Raw genomic sequence first — 21,130 nt, forward strand, 5'->3', positions numbered from 1 at the left:
GCTGTGATTTTTTTTTTTTTTCTTCCTTCCTCAAAAATAATCAAATCAAATAAGTTGGGTCCTCCTGTTACCTTTTTTCTGTGATACTGCCCAGTCTGCTTTCTTAGTTATTGTCAGCAAAGCGATCTTCCACCTAATGTTTTTTTGAAGCAGGTGCCCAGACTGGCTATCAGAGAACATCTTTCCAAGTATTGCAGAACCCTTTTTGCTTTTCTTTCATTGTTCACTGCACTACAAAAGGTGAAAGTTCATTCACTAAATGTTGTGAATGACGTGTCTGTTCATTAAGGTAGGATGAAATCCATTATTTATATTTCTAAATACAAATTTGAGCAGATTAAATGGCAATCCATATAGTTTTAAAGGATCTGTAGGTGAACTTTAAAATTGGTTTGAATTTGGCCAAGAAATCCCTTGTTCAAAGTAGCATAGAAGCAGCTGCTTCTGCTTTGCCTTGTAGTATCCCTGTATCAGACAACAATACGTGTGTCTAGTTGGATTCTAATCACTGTATTTTTAGTACTTGGTTTATATTGGGTTATTAAATAGTCTCTGGTAGAATGTAAGTCCTGTGAGTTGTATGGGTATCATGAGTAAAATCTGTGCTGTGCGGTTTCAGTCATTGTCAGTTGGTAGCAGTTCAGTAGTTGATACATGGAAATAGATAAAACAAATTTACATGAATTCTGGATTGATTTTGGGGTTATGCAAGACAACGTATTTGCTTTAGACTTTGATCAGTCTAATAATTTTTTACTAGCCCTATAGAGAAACTGAAACTGCAATACTGCAGTTGAGTATCTTTATTTCTGCCGCTTTTGCCCTCCTTTCCTTTCTTGCACAACAGGGTAGTTAGGAAGCATCATTGCTTCTACATGTTAAGTGTTGCAGAAACACTTTCCTTTATGTAATTAAGAACAAACTGTGCTAAATTAAGTATGTAATGCCCACCAGTTTTTACGGAACAAAATTACTAGTTTTATAGTAACAATTTTACCAGTCTTAATGCTATTTCCAGGAGATCATACTGCATAGCAAGGAAATATAGAAAGAGTTGAACAGGTTTTGATGTTTTCAAGTACATTTAAAGGTTTTTTTCTTCTTTCATTTGCAGTGTTTATTTCACATTTCATATATAAAAATGCTACTTTTTTTTGAATGAATAGTGCTAATACTAGTATCATATCTTTCAAGATTATTTGTCTGAGTTGTGAGTGATGTTAGTAGTTCAACTGTGAGGTTTATAAAGTTTTTATAAGATCATTAATATTCAGGGGAGTGTAAAGTATCTAATAAGGCTAGAATACTAACTGAAATGCGATTTATTATGTAGGAAAAAAATACCGTAAAAAGCTGCTGTACAAATTGGCTCTTTAAAGCTGAAGATTTTATAATGATGCTTTTCTAAAAATGTGTTTTGAATTTGTCAAGGAAAAATGTATCACTTGAATCTTTGAATAAAATTTGAGCTACTTTCTCCAGTTATGTAGCTATGCTGGCCCATGAGAATTATTGGAGTGTGCAAAAGATGGCATATTACACCTAGCCTTTTACATCAAAGTCGGCATGCATGTTTAAATTTGGAATACTGTGAAAAATCTCAATCTGGCTATAGTATCTGCCCTAAAAGAGGAAGGAATGCAAGTCATGTCTTCTGTGTATTTCACCATCGCCCACTTTTAAGTACTTAACTGCTTTATGTAGCTGTGAATACTAAAAGCGATGCTAATCTAACTATATAAATTTAACAAGACATTTAAAAATCTTGCTTCCCAGTTGGCTAACTTGCTTTATGAATGTGCTTTTCTGCTTCAAGGAAAAAAAGAAATATTGGGTGAAAGACAAGTATGGATTTGGCATACATATGTCAAATGCATTAAAAAAAAAAAAAAAAACAAACAACAACTTTAAAGTTTTGTCTAAAGCTAGCCTACTAAAACTTAAATATTGAAGCAAGTGAGAATTTACCTACTTGAAAATCCACTTAAGAATTTGTTATTGGATTTCTTTTGGTTTTGTATAGAATTTAAAACTTGATATAGAATTACTGGTTATCTGTGTTAAGGTGAATGAATTCAGGTGGTAACTTGCATCAAGATTCTGAAAGTGGTGAATAAATTATTGCAATATTACTATGGAAAGACCATAACTAGAGGACTGTGAAAGATGAGATTAGAGATTTTTCAGAATTTGAATAAGTTTTCAGTACTTTTGCCTATAGGATAAAGGCACTGGATTTGTACTTGCGTATCTTGAACCTCAAGCCAGAGGTTTTCTGCATAGTTAAAAGAACTCTTTATATAGCATTGTATTTGTGTCAGTCATATTAGTATGACTTTTTTTTCTTTCCTTCTACCTATCCTACTTATATTACTTGATGCTAGCTTCTGTTGACTTTTATTTTTCCTAGATACTTGAAAATGGACAGTGATTTTGCATTTTAGGTCTGTCAATTGGAACCATGTGGATTTAGTAAAACTAATTTCAATGTTGATTTTGCTAGGACCTAGTCAAAGCTGTGAGTCAGCACTAAACCCATTCAAATAGCCACCCTTGCTCTATTTTTAGGTTGAAAAGGCTATCTTCAGAAATTTCTTTATTTGATGAATACTGTAGGGATATAGTTTCTATGTTCTCATACAAGTAACCAGGGAGAACTCAGAAAAACCCTTAGAGCTCTTCGCTGATGTTGCTACTCTAAGTTGTTCCAGTTAGTCCCAGCCTTTGTTATTCGGAGCCTCAGAATGAAGAAGTTGGTTTTTTTTGTGTCAACTACTGTAGTTTCTCTTACAAAAAGCTCTCAAAGCTGGACTTAGAGGTGGGTACTATATTCTAACAGAATGTTGGGTAGACTTAGACTGGTTTGGTGTAATTAGAATTCTTCAATTTGTGTAAAAATAATAAACACATAAGCACTTCTGAAATAGTAGTTGCCTTCCTTTCAAAGGATTTTTGGGTGCTAGTGGTAGAAATGCGAGACTGAAATATTGTGGGTTTAGAGCTTTATCTTTTTTGGGGGGGAATGTAGTTGGGCATCGATCATTACTTGCTCTTTTCACATTCTTGTGAGTTGCGTTGTGAATTGTAATATTGGATTGCCTATTCTTTCAGAGCAACATTTAGGCAAGATAAAATAATCCAATATTTAATAACTGTGTGAAAGTAATATGAAATAACAATGCAAATACTGAAGGGGGGTTAGTAAAGAGAACAAACCTCATGCCAATGGATGTTACAATAAAATATATTAATATAGTAAAAAACAGTTATACCCACACGTAACAAGCCCAGGAGAAAAACTATTTTGTGGAGTACATGTGCACCAAATAAGTGTTCTTTGAAGCTCTTAGTTACTTGTTTATTTTCAATTTGCATTACGCAAAATGAACAGTAACATAAAACCCAAATCATTGCATGAATGTGTTATAGCTTAGATTTTCTGTGTACCAGAAAAATGTTGTTACCAGGAAATTCTTCTTCAGGTATTAGACTTTGTAGTTAAAGGATGAGTTAATGGCTTTGGTTGCAAGATTCAACTGTGTAGCCTTCTACTTTAGCCAAAGAAAAAAGGAAAAATGGAGTACAATTGTGTCTGTGTGTGTGCAGGAGGTAAACCAGCAACTGAAACGGTAACTGGCTGCGAGAATGGTGCTCTTGTGATTGTGATCTAGTTCTTATCTTTTGGAAGCTGAATGATTGAAGACATCTTGTGAATTGATAGATACCAACTGTAGAGTCCGCATCACTGGAGGTTTTCAAGATTCAACTGGATAGGGTGCTAGATAATCTCATCCAGGCTCCCATTCCCATGAAAGGTTGGACTAGATGATCTTTCAAGGTCCCTTCCAACCTGAGCTGTTGTGTGATTCTGTGATCATTGACAAATATTCAGCTGAAATATATCTTATTGTTGTACTGAAGTGTGGCTATTGAACACTCTTTGAAGACCTGCTCAACACATTGGGTAGTCCAGCCTCAACAGCTCAAAAGACCTGATCTTATTTTCAGGATTCCTGCAACCCTCACTATAATCCATATTATTTTGCCAATCTCTTCAGCTATTGCATTGACTTCCCATAAAATCTAGTGTTAAAAATGTGAATAGATCTTACCTTTATTTTCTGAGAAGATGAAAGTAAAGGGATTTCTTTCCCGTTGAAAACAAAGTCTGATAGATTGTTCTCTGTCACAGTTAACTAGCTCATTGCTTATCTGAGTCAAATGGAACAAAGTGTTTCCAATGCTAAAGTGCTACCAGTCGGTGAAGGGATCAAGAAACATTAGCTGCCTTTGTTTTCAAATCAGCATTTTGGGTTGGAATTATGTCAACAGGCTTTTTACAGTAGTGTGCCAAATGTAAACTAGGTAATAAAACTGTTTTTCTTCCTATGAAACAAACTGAATATTCAAATTCCTTGTAGCATAACATGGGGAAAAGGTAGGCAATTTTTTGGAAGCTGTTAGAGCTGGACAAAATTTCATTTGCAGTCTCATAAATTGTCAGATACAGAATAAATGGACATTGTCTAAGGAATAGAGGTTATTAAGCTCTTGAATACATAGCACATTCTTTACTAATGCTAATTTTTTAGATGTGGTAAAATACAATGATGTTTTAAGTGGAATACCTGTGGGGTTTTTTGAGGTTTTTTTTTGTAGGTCTAATGCATCAAATATACGGATATTTTGCCTCAGTGAAGCAGCTATTATTTTGTCTTTCAGATATGGACAGTTGTACAAGTTCTTTTGGTATAAACTGAAATTTTAAGCTAAACAGAAATACTGGTATTCCTACTTCTGTTGTGAGGATAGCCACCTTGTTACAAAGGATAAGAAAGAAACTTTGCTACAGGAGTATGTGTGTGTGGAGCCTTCAAGTAGTTGTACCAAAGGTTAGTAATACTCAATGGCAAGAAAAACCCTGCAGTTAAACTTGGATCTCTTTCATGCTTGTAGTGTTCTTGTTTTTTTGTTGTTTGTTTGTTTGTTTTTGTGTGTGTGATTTTTTTTAATTATACGTGTGTTTGAAACACTTTTTTGCGTGTTGTGAAATAAACTTAGTAGATCAAAATATACATCCCTTAAAGTATATTTTAAAAATATATATGAAATTATTTTGTTCTGTTGAGTGCTTTGTACCCTTAAGCCTTAGAATTAAGGACAGTTGAGTGCTCTTTAAAAGAACAGTGATCTGAGACGTGGATTGATTGTGTGACGGTTACTTGTGAAGATGACTCTTCAGTTATTAAAAACAAACATCCCTGAGATCATAGCTGTAGCTACTGGAGGCATTCTTTTAGTGGGTTAGAGAAACTTCTGGCTTTCCTAAGAAGGCTGAAGGACTAAGGAGGTACTATGTGTAATGTTACTGGAGCTGATGTTAGCTTCATGGGTCTAGTTGGGATTTTGTCAATTTAAAGCGTTCTGGATTTGGTATGCTCTCCTATTTGGGTAGATCACAGTTTGCCTCTGATTTATGCTAGGAACTAAAGGATGAATGCCTGTCCCTCCAGTAAAGCCATTGTGTTTTGAAGTCATGAAAACTGAAAAATGGTGTGCAGAAAAATGGTTTTGAGATTTTTCTGGATGCAGTCTTACGTCTTGTAATGCAGTTTATATCAGATGATATACATTAAAGCTTTAAACCTTCAGAACAAGAAGTGGAAAATACCAGTACTTAAGTTTCACAAGTGTTCTCAGCTGAAATGTTCTTGACTTGACCTGTGACATTGAAGAGTATGATTATGAAAATGATATGTTGCCTGTAAATATTCTAAATAATATATTTTGTATATAGTTTTTAATCACAGTTTTTTTTGTCTTTATTTGTCTACACTTTTTTCTGCATTATTTTAAAATCTTATATACTACTTTTTTTCTTCCCACTACCATATGGTAAAAAATAGTTAAATGTGAAGTTTATTAGTCATTGAGTAAGGACATGGCTTGGTTTTCTTATTCTTGAGGAATATTTTATCAAATAGAAATCTTATTTTCAGTGTCACTTTTAAAGACATTTCTGCGTAATTGAAGCTTCCAACTTGCAGCTGTTTCAGCTGTTGAACCATTCGATCTGTTTTGCTTACTTTCCTGCTCAGCCTCTTATCTGATGAGCCATATGGAGATACAGCTTTGTAACTGTAGTCATATGTAGACAGGTGACTCACTTCAGTAACCACAAGCTATTCTAGAACATTGGGGATATTAGTGTGACCAGTGACACAGAGCCTGGCCTTGATAGTGTCATAGTGTAGTTCTGTCTTCTATGTAATTGTCTGCCCCACCCCACTGCTTGGAAGTGAGCACAGTGATACCATCCTGGCTGTCAGCTCAAATGCAGTATGTTTAAATCTTGGAGGACAAATTCAGTCCACAGGGAAATATGGCGTGTAATCTGTTCAGACATTCAAGTTGAATTCATGAGCACAGGATCACTAACTAGTTCGTAAAGTCTTGGAGGTGGGCCCTGGTAGCACCTTTGGTAAGATTGCTGAAAATTCCCAATGTGTTAAACATAACTTCAGGCCAATGGCACAAAAACTCTGCACTACTGAGGAGAATTATTTTTCCATTCCCGGCTGTTTTTATGTGTGTGTGAGTGCATATAAACCATATATATACAGCTTATGCACAAAGTACGTTTTAGAAATCTGGCTTAAGCCATTTCTTTTGAGTGTGTCTAAGTTTGATATTTTAATTCCAGAATTATTTTAATTCCATGATACTAACCTTTTCTGTTCTGATTACTTCATGTTACTATGCATCATGTGAAAATACCAATTGAATTCTATTTTCATTTAAAACAGGTTGTTGCATTTGAATGTAATGACTCCAGACTCTCTGGAGTCTAATGTTATGCAGTTTTTCAGTTTGATTACAATGTGCAGAATGATTTGCAGTAAACTAAATAGCTTATGAAATTTGATCACTTTATTCTGGAGCTATTTGTGCCTGCTTTTCTCAGCTGCTATGACTATCACACCACTGGTTTGTGACTGTAGAGGTTACTGACATATGAATTTAGATTTAGTTCACAAAGCAAAAGAGGTGGATAATTCTACCTTTAGTAGCAGTTGGTTCTGTTTTTAAGAATCATTTTGGAACCATTTAAAATGCTGCAGTTATGCAGCAGCACACGTGACGAACAAAGGGATGTTGTGTATTATGTGCTTACTGTATTACTAACACTTTGCTTCAACACTTTGGTCCACCTTGGCTCTCGGCCATATATATTTTAAAAGTAGTCTTGCATACTTGAATTTTCAACAGTAGTGTTTCTCAAACTCTAATCTTGGGAGAGCACTAGGCTGAAGTTTGTTATTTACCTCTGTTCTTTCTGTCCTTTAATTTTTGCTGAGATGCATATTAAAGGCTGCTGTTTAAATGCTCCATAGTCAGTGATGGCACAGCGTTATTAAGTGAAAAAACACAATGGTAATTGCGAGTGCAAGAACCTGGTAGCTAATGAGGCCTCTGTCCCAGTTTCCTTGAATTTCAGTCCAATTTAGATTGTAGGGTAGGTCACTGACCTACTTGTACTTCAGTCAAGCGTTTATTGAAAATGGCATAAAAAGCTTTCCTTTTCCTGAAAAGTGGGAGAAGGGTAGAAAAGACTAGTCTTTTCAACTAGTCTTTCTCAGATTAGTTGACCAAATTAAGCATTCATTTCACCTTGTAACATTTAGGGATTCTACATTTAAGTGATTTGTGTGTTTGAGAACTGTATAAGGTAATGTGTATCCAGATTTCTGAAAATCATAAGGAAGACTGGCTACTCTGTGTGTTTTACTTCTAAACCCTTAATAAGATTAGCGAAACCTTGAGAACCAAAAAAAAACCCCCTTCCACTTTCATTTTTGCCTAATGTTGATCTTGTATGCCTGTTTTAAAGTAGCACCTTGTTTCGCACACTGAAAACTCTAGCTTTTCAATTGTGTTATGGTTAAAGTAGGTTTAAAAAAATGCACCAAAAAATGAACTTATAGCTTAGCTTGTCAAATTATGTATACAAGGAAGCCTATAAAATCAGATCTGTGACCTTAATACTTAAGCGTGATACTTCTAGGGAGCTTAGACCAATGAGTTTAGTATGGTAAGGAATCAGTTTGTTATATTTATATTTTTTAAAAGTGTTTTTTAGGGAGTATTTCATTCTATTAGATCAGCAGCCCATGTTGTGTAGATTACTAAATGGTAAGTAGAGGTCTTATGTCCTTATAGTAAATTATCATTTCAAGACCAGAAAATTAAATTGCCTAGAAACATGAGTAGTCCTGGCTAAAGTTTATCTCAGATTCACTGAGCTGAAAATCTGTTTAACAGAATTCAAGAGGGTTTTTTTTTTTTCAGTGGCCATGTTAATGAAATTAAGTATTAAGCAACCCTCTCCCCCTCCTTAACACAAGCAAACAATTCAAATGCTCCTAACTCTTCTTAACTGTTCTTTAGAAGCTAGATTCAGTTTGCTTTAAAATCTGAATTAATCTTATTTAATCTGAAATATGAAATACGGTCACATGGTCTTTTGTACTGTTACAGTATAGCATTGAGTTTGAAACACTTGAACAGATCTTTTATTGTTGCTAAAATAATAATTGGTTATTTAACTTACTGGAAAGAAGAATAGTTGAAGCTAAGTGTACTTGTTGTTTTCTTTCTAAATTTGTAAATTGAATTCTACAGGAGTCGATAAATTCTGTATCAGTTCCAGAAATGAAACTGCTGAGATGATGTATAAAGTTTATCTGACAGTGATAACAGCTGAAAAGGTTGCTTTTAAGTTGTAAGGCTATCTTCGTTAGGAGTTTTTACTTTGTTAGTGTTTTTCCAAAATACTAAACTACTCTTGAATGTGTTTTGAGGACTGAGGAAAGTTGTGTGATGATTTGACTTGTGTTTTGTCAGTAGGGCTATGACAGAGAGGGGATAATGCCTGCAGGAAGAATTGGTAATTATTTAAACTACTGTTTAGAGCTGTTTCACAGCTCTGAACTAACTCCAAAATTATGGAGTGATTATTTGATTTCTTCTTTAGCAAGAGTCCCAGGCTACAGTTCTGTACTAGCTTGCACTGGTCCCTTGAACAAAAGCTATACTAGCAAAACATTTCTGCTGTTACAGGATATTTCTGTTCTGTATGTGTGTTCAGTAGCTATCCTAGAAAGCTGGTGGTTTTGTCTAGTAGAGAATAATCTGTTCGGCCCTAAGGAGTTCTGCGTGGAAATGTGATGCCTCTGCACTGTTTTGAATTAAGTATAATATGAGCACATTGTGGTCTGAGGAACTGAGTTACTTTACTATATTTTGGAGTCTTTTCCTCTATCAGCTTCAGTAAGGTCCTTCTGAGATACTATATAGGAATACCTATTATTGTTTGTGCTATCTCTTACTTTCTCTGTGGTAAGAAAACCATCGCTTCCCATTTTCCTTTTTTCTTGATTTTATATACCTCTCAAAGTGACAGAAGAATTAACTAATATTTCAAGAGTACACACATTCATTTGGGTCCACATGTGCAACTCGCTTTCCCTGCTTCAATCAGTTTTGCTGGTTTCTGGCAAGCATAGTCATCTATATCTAAGAATAACAGAAGGTCGAGTATGCTGTCATATTGTTAATGCACCTATTTAGAGTTTCTAACAGTGCTTTATTCTTTGGAAACAAATATCTCTTAGAGACAGTCTCAGGACTAGATTTGGTTCAAATGGGGTCTCTGAATTGGTTCTCTCCAGAAGTAAAGAACCGTGGCTCCTTAATGTAACCTTTAGATTCAGGAAGACTAGCTTGTATCACCTTAAATTAAGGGTTTAGATATGCTTCTATTCAATGCACGTCAGTATTTCATTAATTAACATTACAGCCCCATATTTCCTGAGATGGAAAAATACAGCTTTTGACCGTGAAGCATTGAAACAACACAGCTGTTTCCTAAGCAACACATCTGCAAAATGTGCCTATGTTTCATGGAGGTATTTAAAAACACTCTTCTCTACCGAAGCTAGTTGTATGAGTAAAAATACCTTCCAGAAGGGTACCTCTGATCTTTCCTAAAGATTATAATAAACCTGAATGTTCAATTTTCTGGCTACATGGAACCATCAGAAATGTGTGTGACTGAAAACGTAGTGTTGGTTTGAGTGCTGCAGTGTCGGGGGAAAAAAAAAATGACCTTAGCTTGAGCTACAAGGTTTTTGTCAGCCCACAGGAAATGATGACGTGCACTCTGATGAGAGAATTCTGTTTGTGGAAATGGAGGTCAGGCAAAGCTGTGCAGGTACTACAGCTATCTGTGCAGTTATGTTGCTGAACTCCATATTTGGAAAAAATGGAAGTGAATTAAGGCATGTTTTTTAAGGCATTTTGCAAACAGTATATCGAATGACTTGCCAAACAACTCTCATAGTTGCTTTTTTCCTACCAAAAATTTGTTGTGTCATAGCTGAAAGTAGTTTTGGCCAAGTGAATGTGGCATTTTTGCAATGTTTGAACATGAGAGTATGTTTGATCAATGTTTGAGATAATGGTTCTGGGCTCAGCCTACTGTCTAAAACACACATCTCTTTCTAGAATGGTTATTGTATATTTATGTACTTCTGTGGGGTTTTCTGTTTTCAAGTACAGCAGTGTTCATGTTTTGTGGTACTTGTATGGTCAGATAAGTACCATGACACCGTTTATTGTCAGAAAGTTTAGATATCTGAGTCAGTGCTTCTTGTAATGTTCTATTTTGCTTCTTAATTAAATGTCATTTTAGAACAGTTTATACATGTCACTTGTCTGCAGCTATTTTGTTAGTGCAGTTGTAAATGCTGTTTCATGTTTTCTCGGCTGGAGAATACATCAGTACTATTCCTCTGCACTACCCTTCTTTTTGCAGCATCATAAAATTCTACTTAAACTAAATATTAAGCATGCGTACTTTAGGTATTTCCCTTAAGATTTTGCTAAAATAAGTTTTCATTGTGAGTGTGTGTAACTAGTCATCTAATTCCACTAACTAAAGGGCTATTTATTTATTTATTTATTTTTAAGGTATCTTGGCACTTTGAAGATTTCGTGCTAACTAAATGGTTATGAAGTGCAGTTTGCATCTTGAAGGCATCTAGTCTTGTGCCCCCGTCTTGTGAAAGGCATATTTAGCTCAATTTTATTTATTTGGAGAAGATGCTAAAATATTAAGGATAATTTCATTTTAGGAGACTTTGACAGGATGTGAATTAGCGGGTGATGTCACAGATGGTACAAAAGTGAACAGCAGAAAAAAGTGAACACTTCTAATTAAATTGAAGTTTTTCCTTCACTTTAACATTTTAATCACTCCAACCTAAAAAATGGAAACCTCTGATTAAACAACAACAAAACAAAACCACAAACAAAGCTATTTGATGTTTCAAGTTATTTTAATCTCCAAACAGTTCTTCAGGTGTGTTCTTGGCAAAATTTACTCAAAGACAATTTCAATGTAGTTTTTTTTCTGCAGTGAAGAAAATGTTAATGTGGATTTTTTTTCTTGATCAGAAAGACCCAAAGCTCTTAAAGAACCAAGTTTTAAATATTCTTTATTTAGAGGATGACTGCTTAATATTATACTAGATAGCATAATACATAGGTCTTATGGCTCTGGCTACTTACAGTCCTTTCCTGGATCTAAAACTCAAGCAGCATGTCTTTAGGATGGGAAATTTCTTCTATAATAAAAAAGTGTTTCAGGCTTTAAAATCTAAACCACAAGTGTTTTGTGACCAAAAAGTCTACTGTGAAATTGTTCTCTTATGTTGCTTCTCTTTTATGCTCTCAACAGAAGTAGGAGGGTGTTTTACTTGTTTTAAGGTTTTATGGTTACATTCTGTATCTAATGCCAATGAAGGATACTATACAAATGTATTTTGTCCTGTATTTTTCCTTGTCACCTGAAGAACCTGCAGGTAGTATTCAGTACTCAACAGGACACCACACCTCTGAAGTTTGTTTCAAAAATTAAGTATTGATTAAAGCCAGGATCAGTTTGTGTGCAAAACAATTTAATAAAATCTTCATCTTATTCATAATAAAAGTCTCGTGAGATGCTTTTTAAATATTTTTTTAGCCTATTTACAGTATTTCACTTAAATTCTTTTCTTACGGTCTCTTTTTATGTTTCTAAGAACAGTCAATATAGAAATCAGTCTGAAAATTTGGAGAGAGAATTTGGGCAACAGTTGCCTCCAATAGTTATAGTTACAATGAGTTTGTTTTAAGATACCTATTCTACAACTTATAGAAGTAGAGACATAATGCTTGTGGTTTGGGGCTTTTAATATGATTTAGAAACTACTTTTTTTTCTTGTATCAAGGTCACCTTGATTTCAGCTTCAGATGTGTTACTTATTTTCCTTTTTCTTGTACAGAAGAATCCTGAAGGAAGTGTTGCTAATAATTATTTCAATAGGGAGAACTGACTTGCCAAGAAGTGCTGTTGATCCAGGAAACAAGATACAACTCTGCGGAGTATTTCAAAATTACTCTAAATTGAAGATACTAATTTTTAGAGCATAGTGTACAAACAGTTGAGGTGTTTTATCCTCCAGTGGGATTAAATGAAAAAGCTCAGCCTTTGGCTCCAGCTAATTCCTGTAGTCAGTTCAGATTTCGCCTACTCTTAAGAAATTTTTAAAATTTTAATGGTTATGCAAGAGTTTAGAAGCCTGGATTGAATACATTAGCCTAATAAACAAGTGCTATATAAGGGTTAAGTGAGATCCTTTATCAAATAAATTATAATGTCCATTTAATACATATTAATTGCACAGTTCCTTTTATGCTGGGTATGCATCACATGCACTATTGAGGGATATCATAGACCCTAATAATCTGTTTTGCATGTTAATTTAAATGCATGTCATAGCTTGGCATTGGTGTGTGTGTGTGTGTGTGTGTGTGTGTGTGTGTGTGTGTGTGTGTGTGTTCGTTTTTTAAACACAGACCTGACCTCTACAACAGAAAAATATTTTTAAAATAGTATCTCTATCCTTTGAGAACCTGAGTGTTTTTTAAAAAGGTACATTTCAATACTTTTCAGCAGACGTGTTTTTGAATCATTAACTATGGTGGTCTTTTGGTCTCTTTTTCTGGATGTAAATACTGATGCTATCCAGTTTTAAAACTCCAGTTGCTTTCTGTGAGAAGAAACACTTAAGCATTATCATTTCAAAATACAAATATTAGACAAGATCATCAAAGTTCATCTTAAATTAATATCTGAAGTTATTGGAAGTACTGGGAATACCATACAGTTCATAGAACCTTCATTTTGTATTATATATTATGATCATACTTTTGACAGAAGTTATGGCAACTGTATGCACACAATGATAATTTTGTTGTATTTTTCCAACACTGTGTGCACATTTGAGTTTGCAACATGATTTTCAAGTCTGTAAAAGCTGGAATGCTCTCTGAAACTGCTTGTTTTAAAGGTGTTCTAAAAATGTGGCAATTGGATTTTACAGTATACTCTGAAGGACAGGAAATGATCTAAGAAGGTGTTTGAGAGAGACTTCCAGATATTGTAGGTAGTCTATTTAACTTCTTTTCTAATTAAATTTCTTGCTCTGACAGCCCCCAGTCCTGACATCTCTGTATTCAGAAGCATATTGGACGAAGTTAGATATCCTCAAATGGTTGTCCTCAGTTTATCATGCCCCTTCTCTTCATGAAGTAGTAGGGCTCCTTGTTTACATTTCCTTTCTTAATACAGGGTGGTGTTCAAAAATGTCATAGGCTTAATTTTTGAAGAGTATAAAATAGCATGGATGAAATTTCTTGTATTTCACCTCCCTGTTATTTAAAACTTGCAATGAAATTCAACAGTGCTCTTTTATTAGAGAACTGCTTAATACACCTCTTTTCTATCTTAAGCTGGGTTGAAAGCCCTGTTTTGGCCTTTGGCACGGACATAACAAAGGGATGTAAGAAGAAGTACCTTGAAGTGTAATCAGTAATTTAAGAGATGTGTTCCCCACCTAAGGACGCAGTAGGTAAAACTTTGTATTCAGATGGTATCTTGTATTTGAAGTTAAGAGCCCTGTCTTCCAAAAAGTAAAAGAAAATGCACAATTTTTAGTGAAGAATACATACAAAAGTCCATATTTGAAATGCTTTCAGTAGTAACATGCTTTCCTTTTTATGACACTTAAATTCATGGAGCTATTCTTTAGCAACAAGCATGACTTCAGTACCCAGTTGAAAAGGCAAAACTTCTTGTCTCTGCCTAGCACTCCTTGAAATCTCTACAGGCATTTTTTTGTAACTTGGGTGTTATTTAATAATTCCATAACCTAAAGTTCATTGGCTCTTACAGAGAAGAGGGGATATGGGGGGGGGAATAAAACAAAAACAACAAACCAACAAGCAACCAAACCAAACCTACAAAACCCACCACCACCAACACTAAAACCCCAAACAAAACAGTACTTCAGAAATCGTGGCATGGTAAAATTTTAGTTTAGGGAAATTTAAGTCTTTACTACTATTAAATGCTCATACTGTTGTGCCTGTAGTTTGAAATCTCTTCTGCAGTATCTAGCAGACTGGAACTAAACTTGCGAAGCTGGATGTTTTATGCAGTGGTAGGCTGCTGGAGTTGAAAACTGGTTTTAATGGAAAATAGAAAGTAGTGCACATGTTTTTTGTCACTAAAATAATTTTAAGAGCTCTGAACTTAATCTTCAAGTCGCTGAATAAAGCTGGAGATAGCATTTTTTTATTTTTCTTGGTATGAATCCTATTTGCTCAAGTTGCTCTGTAATTGAGTTTTCCTTTGACTTTCAAGACAGAAGAAATTGTATCAGAACAGTTACATGGGCATCATCTTCAAATTTAACCACTAAACGTTGTGTAGTGGTGGTCATTTAAAAAAAAAAGTCGAACTTTCTTGATTAAATACAACAGAAGCACATTAAGCAATGAAATATTTCATCAGCTTTGGATATTTTAAATCTAAAACCTAGTGATGAGATAATTTCCATGCAGATTGATACTAGGGATTCAAAGTGAACACTCAGTGTTGACATGCCCTAGGATTGGCGTACAGCAGGAGCATTTTAACAATGTTATCCAGCTTATCCAGCTTTGAGCGGAGTGTTATAAATCCAAGTGCAGGTTTTATCTGCAGAACTGGGTATTTTTCCTTTCCTTGCATGATTTGTTCTGGTTACTGCATCATCCCTCATGCCTCCAGCTAAGCAAAAAGTGTAATCTGAGTAGGTTAAAGTTTGTTTTCAGTATACCCAAATACTTTAAAGCTCCCCAGGCAGCTGTGTATCAACTTTATGTCGTTAGCTGGTATAGCTGTGACATGGAAGCTTGTAGTTTGCAGCGCTGATAATTTCCTGTGGTCAGTGTTCGTTTAACTTAAAATGAGAAACCTCTGCAAAGCTTCTGAAGGTTATTAATTAACGTTACTGGTTAAAACAAACAAATGCACAATTAAAAGAATACACCTACGCAGAGTGGCTTGTCAGGCAGAGAATAAAAAATGATGTTCCCCTGAAGTAAGTTATTTTGCTAGTTAAGGCATCTCCTGGTTAGTTGGAAAAATGCAAAGGAACATTATGCTGGCAGCATGTAGGAGCTCGTAAGGATGGCTGGGTCCTGAATCTGCAAAAAACCAGCATGTCTAACAGCAAATTAAGGGGGAGGAGGATAGAAGATGAGAGCTAGTTCTGACAGCTACCTTGCTCTGCCATTGCTGCTCATGACTGCGTTCAAGGCATGAGATTCCAAGAAAGAATTCCCCAAGAAACTTGAAGCGTTCTCAGTTATATTGTCTTTGAATGTAAAAACAGATGGAAACAGCGGCTCGTAACTTGAGCCTATCTTCTCTAGGCTCTAAGAGTGGGATAACACTTGTATATATATGAAATATAATGTGCAGGCCAAGAGTCTGTTTGACAATATTTGCGTCATTATCTCGCATTTCAGATGCATTTCTGTGCTGTGTGTGCCATGCAAAGATGATAAGGCTTAATCATGAATTTTAAGTTTCATTTATTTAATAAAATATTCAAACTGTGCTTAAAAAATGTAATGACTGAAATAACTGTTCTTACTCCTTATGTGTTGTGAAATTTATATGTTGTAAAATTTCAGTCACATAGTGTTGCTGTGCCTGGAGAGTTTAATTTGAGATACTGTCTTCTTGCTGTAGTTGTGTGGGTTTTTTTACATGTGGTGAATACCAAGGAAATTTTAACTGCTTTAGTGATCTTCTGATGTGTGCTAGAAGTATGGGTTGCATTGCTCTGCAATTATGCATGCTTGCATATTTAGGCAGTGTTTCAGTGGCTTTCTATAGCATGTTACACATAGAGCATTTAACAAACATGGGTGAATATAATCCAGTAGCGAGGAAGTTGTTGGGAACCCAGCATCCTCGACTCAGGTGGTTTACTTATTTGGCATTTAACACCAGCTTCTGATTGCTGATGGGAGCACAGGGAGGGGGCACGACCCAGGAGCAGTTGCACACCTGTGGAACCCCCTTCTCTCTGCTCTCCTCTGTCTGGGCTGAAGCCAGGTGGATCCCCCCCTCCCCACACTGTCCTTGCCCTGGTGGCTCCTATGCCCTTCCTCCTGGTTACTACCAGCTTCTGGCCACTTCTCACTCCTTTTTGTGCCGCCTGCAGGCCACGTAAGTGCAGGGAATCTCTTGCTACTCTTACTTACAGTTATGAATTATTAGTAGCTTCTTACTATTTCATGTCATTTTGTGTTATTTGCTAACTGAAAAATATAAGTGCAAAATATTAATACTGAGGTATCCAAATTAGAAAATATAAGAATAAATGTTGCTACCAGGCTCAGAGGAACATGTATAATAGGAAGTATGCTTCCACAGTTTGTAACCTTGTGCATTTCCTAGAGTCCTTCCTTTATTGCTCAGGATATAGGGTTCACCAAATGGATTGCTGTCAGCTTCTTTCAAAAAAATTGTTTGGTGTGTCTCTGCTGACTTCGACAGACTGAATTTGCCAGGAAGTAGGGATTCCATTTCCTTTTACAGACTTTTCTCTGGTATTTGTTGCTGTAGTTGTTTTATTGGCAGAGATTCAGGGTTTTTCTTAAATCTCTGTGAAAGAGGGTGCTATTCTTCTTATTTATAGATTGAAGAATAAGAATTAGGCCAAAGTAATTGATTTGAGGACCCTCCCTTTGAAAGTCTCAGGCCTGACTTCTATCAATAACATGCACTCATGTCTACCAATTGCTAGAATTCGTTGGTGTCACTTGAATGTGTAAACCTTTTTTTGCTGTAGTTACTTGTCTTATTAATGTATGGTCTTTTCAGTGTGGCTAATTGTGATTATTAACAGGTTTTGGTACATGATTTCACAGTATTGCTAAAGAAGTGATGTCACTTCTTTATCTCTGTGTAAACAATAAACAAATTGCAACACTGAAGAAACTGGGAATTCTTATAGAGCAAGTTGTTTGGACACAATAAAAAAGGAAGCAATGTCTAAACAGCTTTATTTAGCCAGGGAATATGAAATACAGCATAAGCATGGTAGTTACAGCTACACTTAGTAGCAAACTACAATAGTTTGTACTTAAAGCATAGGATATGTTTGATTCTGTACAATGAAGTCCTATTTCCTTGCTCTTCTGTGTGGAACAAAACCTGAGACTTCAGTGAGTAATAAGGAAAAATATTATAGTTGAAAGTTTTTTATGAGCAGCTAGTCCAAGTTGAGTGATGTCCTTATATATAAGTATTTCAGTCATGAAACTTGGAATCCTGCTGAGTCAGATCCATAGTGACAAGTCCTGCTGTTCCAAAAATAAGTTTAAAAAGTAATGTGACCAGGTGCTTTTCTCTTCTAGAGGCTGGTAGACTATCTTTGTCTGAGCTTGCTTATGTAAAGTCCTTGGAGACAATACAAGGATAATATTAATAGCTGAAGAGACCATTTGGTTTTCTAAATATTGATTATTTTCTTCTGTTTCTCATCTTGAATACAGTTGAACATTGAAATAGGATGCACAGAAAGGTTGTGTAGTCTGTCTCTGGAGGTTTTCAAGACCTGACTGTATCAAGTCCTGAGCAACCTGGGCTGACTCTGCTTGAATCATTCTGTCATTGTATGATTCTGAGATTTTGCTCTGTTTTGGACCAGTTTGTCACCTAGAGCCACAGTATTAGTGATTGCCTTGCTTTAAGGCAACCTGTTGTACATGACGGAATAATTGGAAGAGATAATTATTACGTCACGTTGGCACTGAGAACTTCTGTCAGTTCCTTCTGTTCTAGAAACTGTGGAGTTCTGGAATCAAGGCTGGAGGAGTCATGCCTCCTGTTTGTCATCTGGCTTGTACGTATTTGGAAATGTTGATCGTGCTGCGTGGTATTGTCTTCAGGTTTCAAGTATTGGAAATTGTGTTTTGTCTGCAGGCATTCTTTGTGTTGGGATATCAGACTCTGAATCTATTCTCTCTATTTAGAGGATTTAGTAAGCAGCATTAAGACCTTAATTAGATTTTTTTTTCTTTTTAATACCATCTTTTTTTAACTATAGTGAAGTATCTAATAAAAATAAAGAGCATATTCCAAGGGGGTTGAGAATGTTAAAATCTGTCTTTCAACAGGCAGCCCTACCTGTTTCTCAGTAAGAGTAAGAAACAAATTCTCAGTAAGAAACAAATTCATCTGTTACTGAGGCTGAAGTGGACAAACTGAAGGGTTTCTTTAAATGTTTTTTTTCCCATCTTCCTGTTGGAAAACACCTTGAAAGAATCTTTGGGATTCACTGGATTGTTTTAGCATCTTAAAAGTCTGTTGCACAGATTTTTGCAAGATATGTATTGTGCTAATCTCTACCACCTGACACATGAAGAAAAAGGGAGTAAAAAAGTATTTCAACATGAATGAAGCAAGAATTTTTGTAAATTTCTTTCAAGATAACAGCACAAAAATGAACTTATTGAGAGCAGAGGCAGCATATTCTGTTCAGATGTTTGTATGCAGTATCTGAAGGTCTGCTTGCTCATTATTAGTTAATATGTTCTAAAATCCTCATGTGTTAAGCCTTCAGGATATTTATAGCAATTGCTTTCACATCGTGGGACACTAGCAGTAGAGAAGAAATTCAAGGTCTTTAGCCTATAGCACTGTTAGAATGTTCTAAGAGGAGGTTTTAAAAAGTCTCATTTATTGGTCAGGTTTGTTGTATCTAAGATTAATGTATCCTAATTTGCAAGGATTGCTTAAAAATCACTAAGTCAAGAAACTTGAGCCTTGCTTGTCTGTACCACTTCTGTAGCTCTTACAGTATGAACTATTTCATATATAGTTACTTTTTTCAGTCGGACTTTGTGGTTTATTTTTAGCCTGTGTAATTTCTGTTAGCTAATGTGTGCTAGGATTTCTTGTGAGAAAAGGCATCAAGGGCTCTGAACTACTAAGGCTTTCTCTCTGCTGCGTCATGTTTGGTGTTTTATGTGCTTGTGGTGACACAGGTAAAAACTTGTTTGAAGACCTTTGAACTTGATGATTAATAATATATTGAGATTTTGGTTTTCAGTGGAATTTCCCAAGTTATTTGACACAGGGGAAGAAAATACCATGAGAAGTGTGAAAGTTATGAGATTTCATTTGCGTTGGCCAAGAGCATGCTGAGGGGAAGGCACAAAGCATGATCCAGAGGAGGTTTCTATTCACTGAAGATCTTGAATCTGCCTTCTAGCAGAATAGGACACCTTTGCCTTCTCTAACTTCCTGCTTCCATAATTTTTGAATCAATTGGTCAGTTTCAGACAAATGTTAAGGAAGAACACCTTATAGAAGACACAGATTTTTTTAAAAATCAGTTTCATGAAAATTGGCAGCTATATGGGAGAAACCTAAACTGATTTAACCGCTGAAGGAAATCTTAATGTGAGCTTTGTAATAATCTGTCCTATTTAGTGAGCTGGTTTACCAGCCAGTGTGAAGTTGGGTGGAAACTGCTAGAGCACTGTGCTACTGCTTGCTCAGCAAGTAGTTGACAGACAAGAAAAAGGCATTGTAGGTACTCCTAAAGAGTTGGACCTGGAGTCATGGAATGAGAAGATAAAGGCTGGAGTGTGGATGAAGCCAAACCTGTGGGAATATAGGAACTGGGTGCATACACTGTGCTTTCCTATGGAGTTACCAGTTCTGCTGCAATCTAGCTGACCAAAGCACCCCCAGTTTTGTGAGGTACAGGTGATCATTTGTGGAAAATCAGTGCAGAGCTTACCTCTTTTGTCATCTTGATCTAAATTTCCCATATTTTATACTGACAGTTTTAGTTGTTCATAGGTGTACTTTTATAGTGAAATAGAAGACCCTAGAAATCTAAGTGCAATGAACTTTCACTGTGAAACCTCTGCAAATTCACTTGAAGGATGCGAGAACCAAACCCTAACAAAAAATGTGCTAAAGGACTGGCTGCTGTAATAGTTCTATTTCATGAGGGTAGCATGACTCATACCGCTTAATGTTCCTATCTCAGTATTCAGTTTATTTTTAAGTAGTGCAGTACAAATAGTGTTTTTCTGTGCCAGTTGTTGCTATGACTCCATAATATTTCCCTAAATACGCTTGCTCATACTTTCTCACAGAATAGTATTTGGCATATAAAAACCTTAAATCCATCAGAATTTCCTGAGTGCTGATCATTTTAATGCTTTTATGGAAAAAAGGATAGCTCTGTGTATTATGTAGTTTTAGTTGAGGAGGAATAGAAATTCTTTTTTTTTTTTTTTTTTTTTAAAAAAGTCCACACAACCTGTTTCCTCATTCAAGAAAATGTTCATCTGTTTCAGCTTTTCCAATTTATCTTTTCAGATTAAATTTCCAGCACTAGTGTAGTTTAGGATATTTTGTTAAAGGTAAGTGGATGCTGTATTATTATTTCAGAACACTTTCACTGTCTTTTCTTTTTGTAATTGGACGGGAAAAAAACATTTCTTGTGTGGCTTGGGGGAGTGGGATGGGTGACATGTTGAAACTTTCCTTTAGATTTACACTTTTGCATAAGGGTTTATTTTTCCAAGGTTGCTTAACTCTACGGTTGCGTGCCTCATCTCTTCTAAATCACACTGAACACTTTGGTTGAAAGATCTTGGTGTA

At 35.6% G+C, this 21,130-nt stretch overlaps 1 protein-coding gene across 3 annotated transcripts in view; it reads left to right on the plus strand.

The window, feature by feature from the left end:
• Positions 1 to 21,130, plus strand: part of PACSIN2 (protein kinase C and casein kinase substrate in neurons 2) — a 61,882-nt gene that overhangs the window by 10,256 nt on the left and 30,496 nt on the right. Inside the window, exon 1 of one of the 3 annotated variants that reach the window (XM_082050783.1) lies at positions 4,873 to 4,892. The exons of the other annotated variants lie outside the window; for them this stretch is intronic. The gene's annotated coding sequence lies outside the window, so the exon portion shown is untranslated. Of the gene's footprint in view, positions 1 to 4,872; positions 4,893 to 21,130 lie in introns of those variants that run through there. 3 annotated transcript variants of the gene reach the window in all.

The sequence above is a fragment of the Streptopelia decaocto genome (genome assembly GCF_964273445.1).
Source record: "Streptopelia decaocto genome assembly, chromosome: 1".
NCBI lineage: Eukaryota > Metazoa > Chordata > Aves > Columbiformes > Columbidae > Streptopelia > Streptopelia decaocto.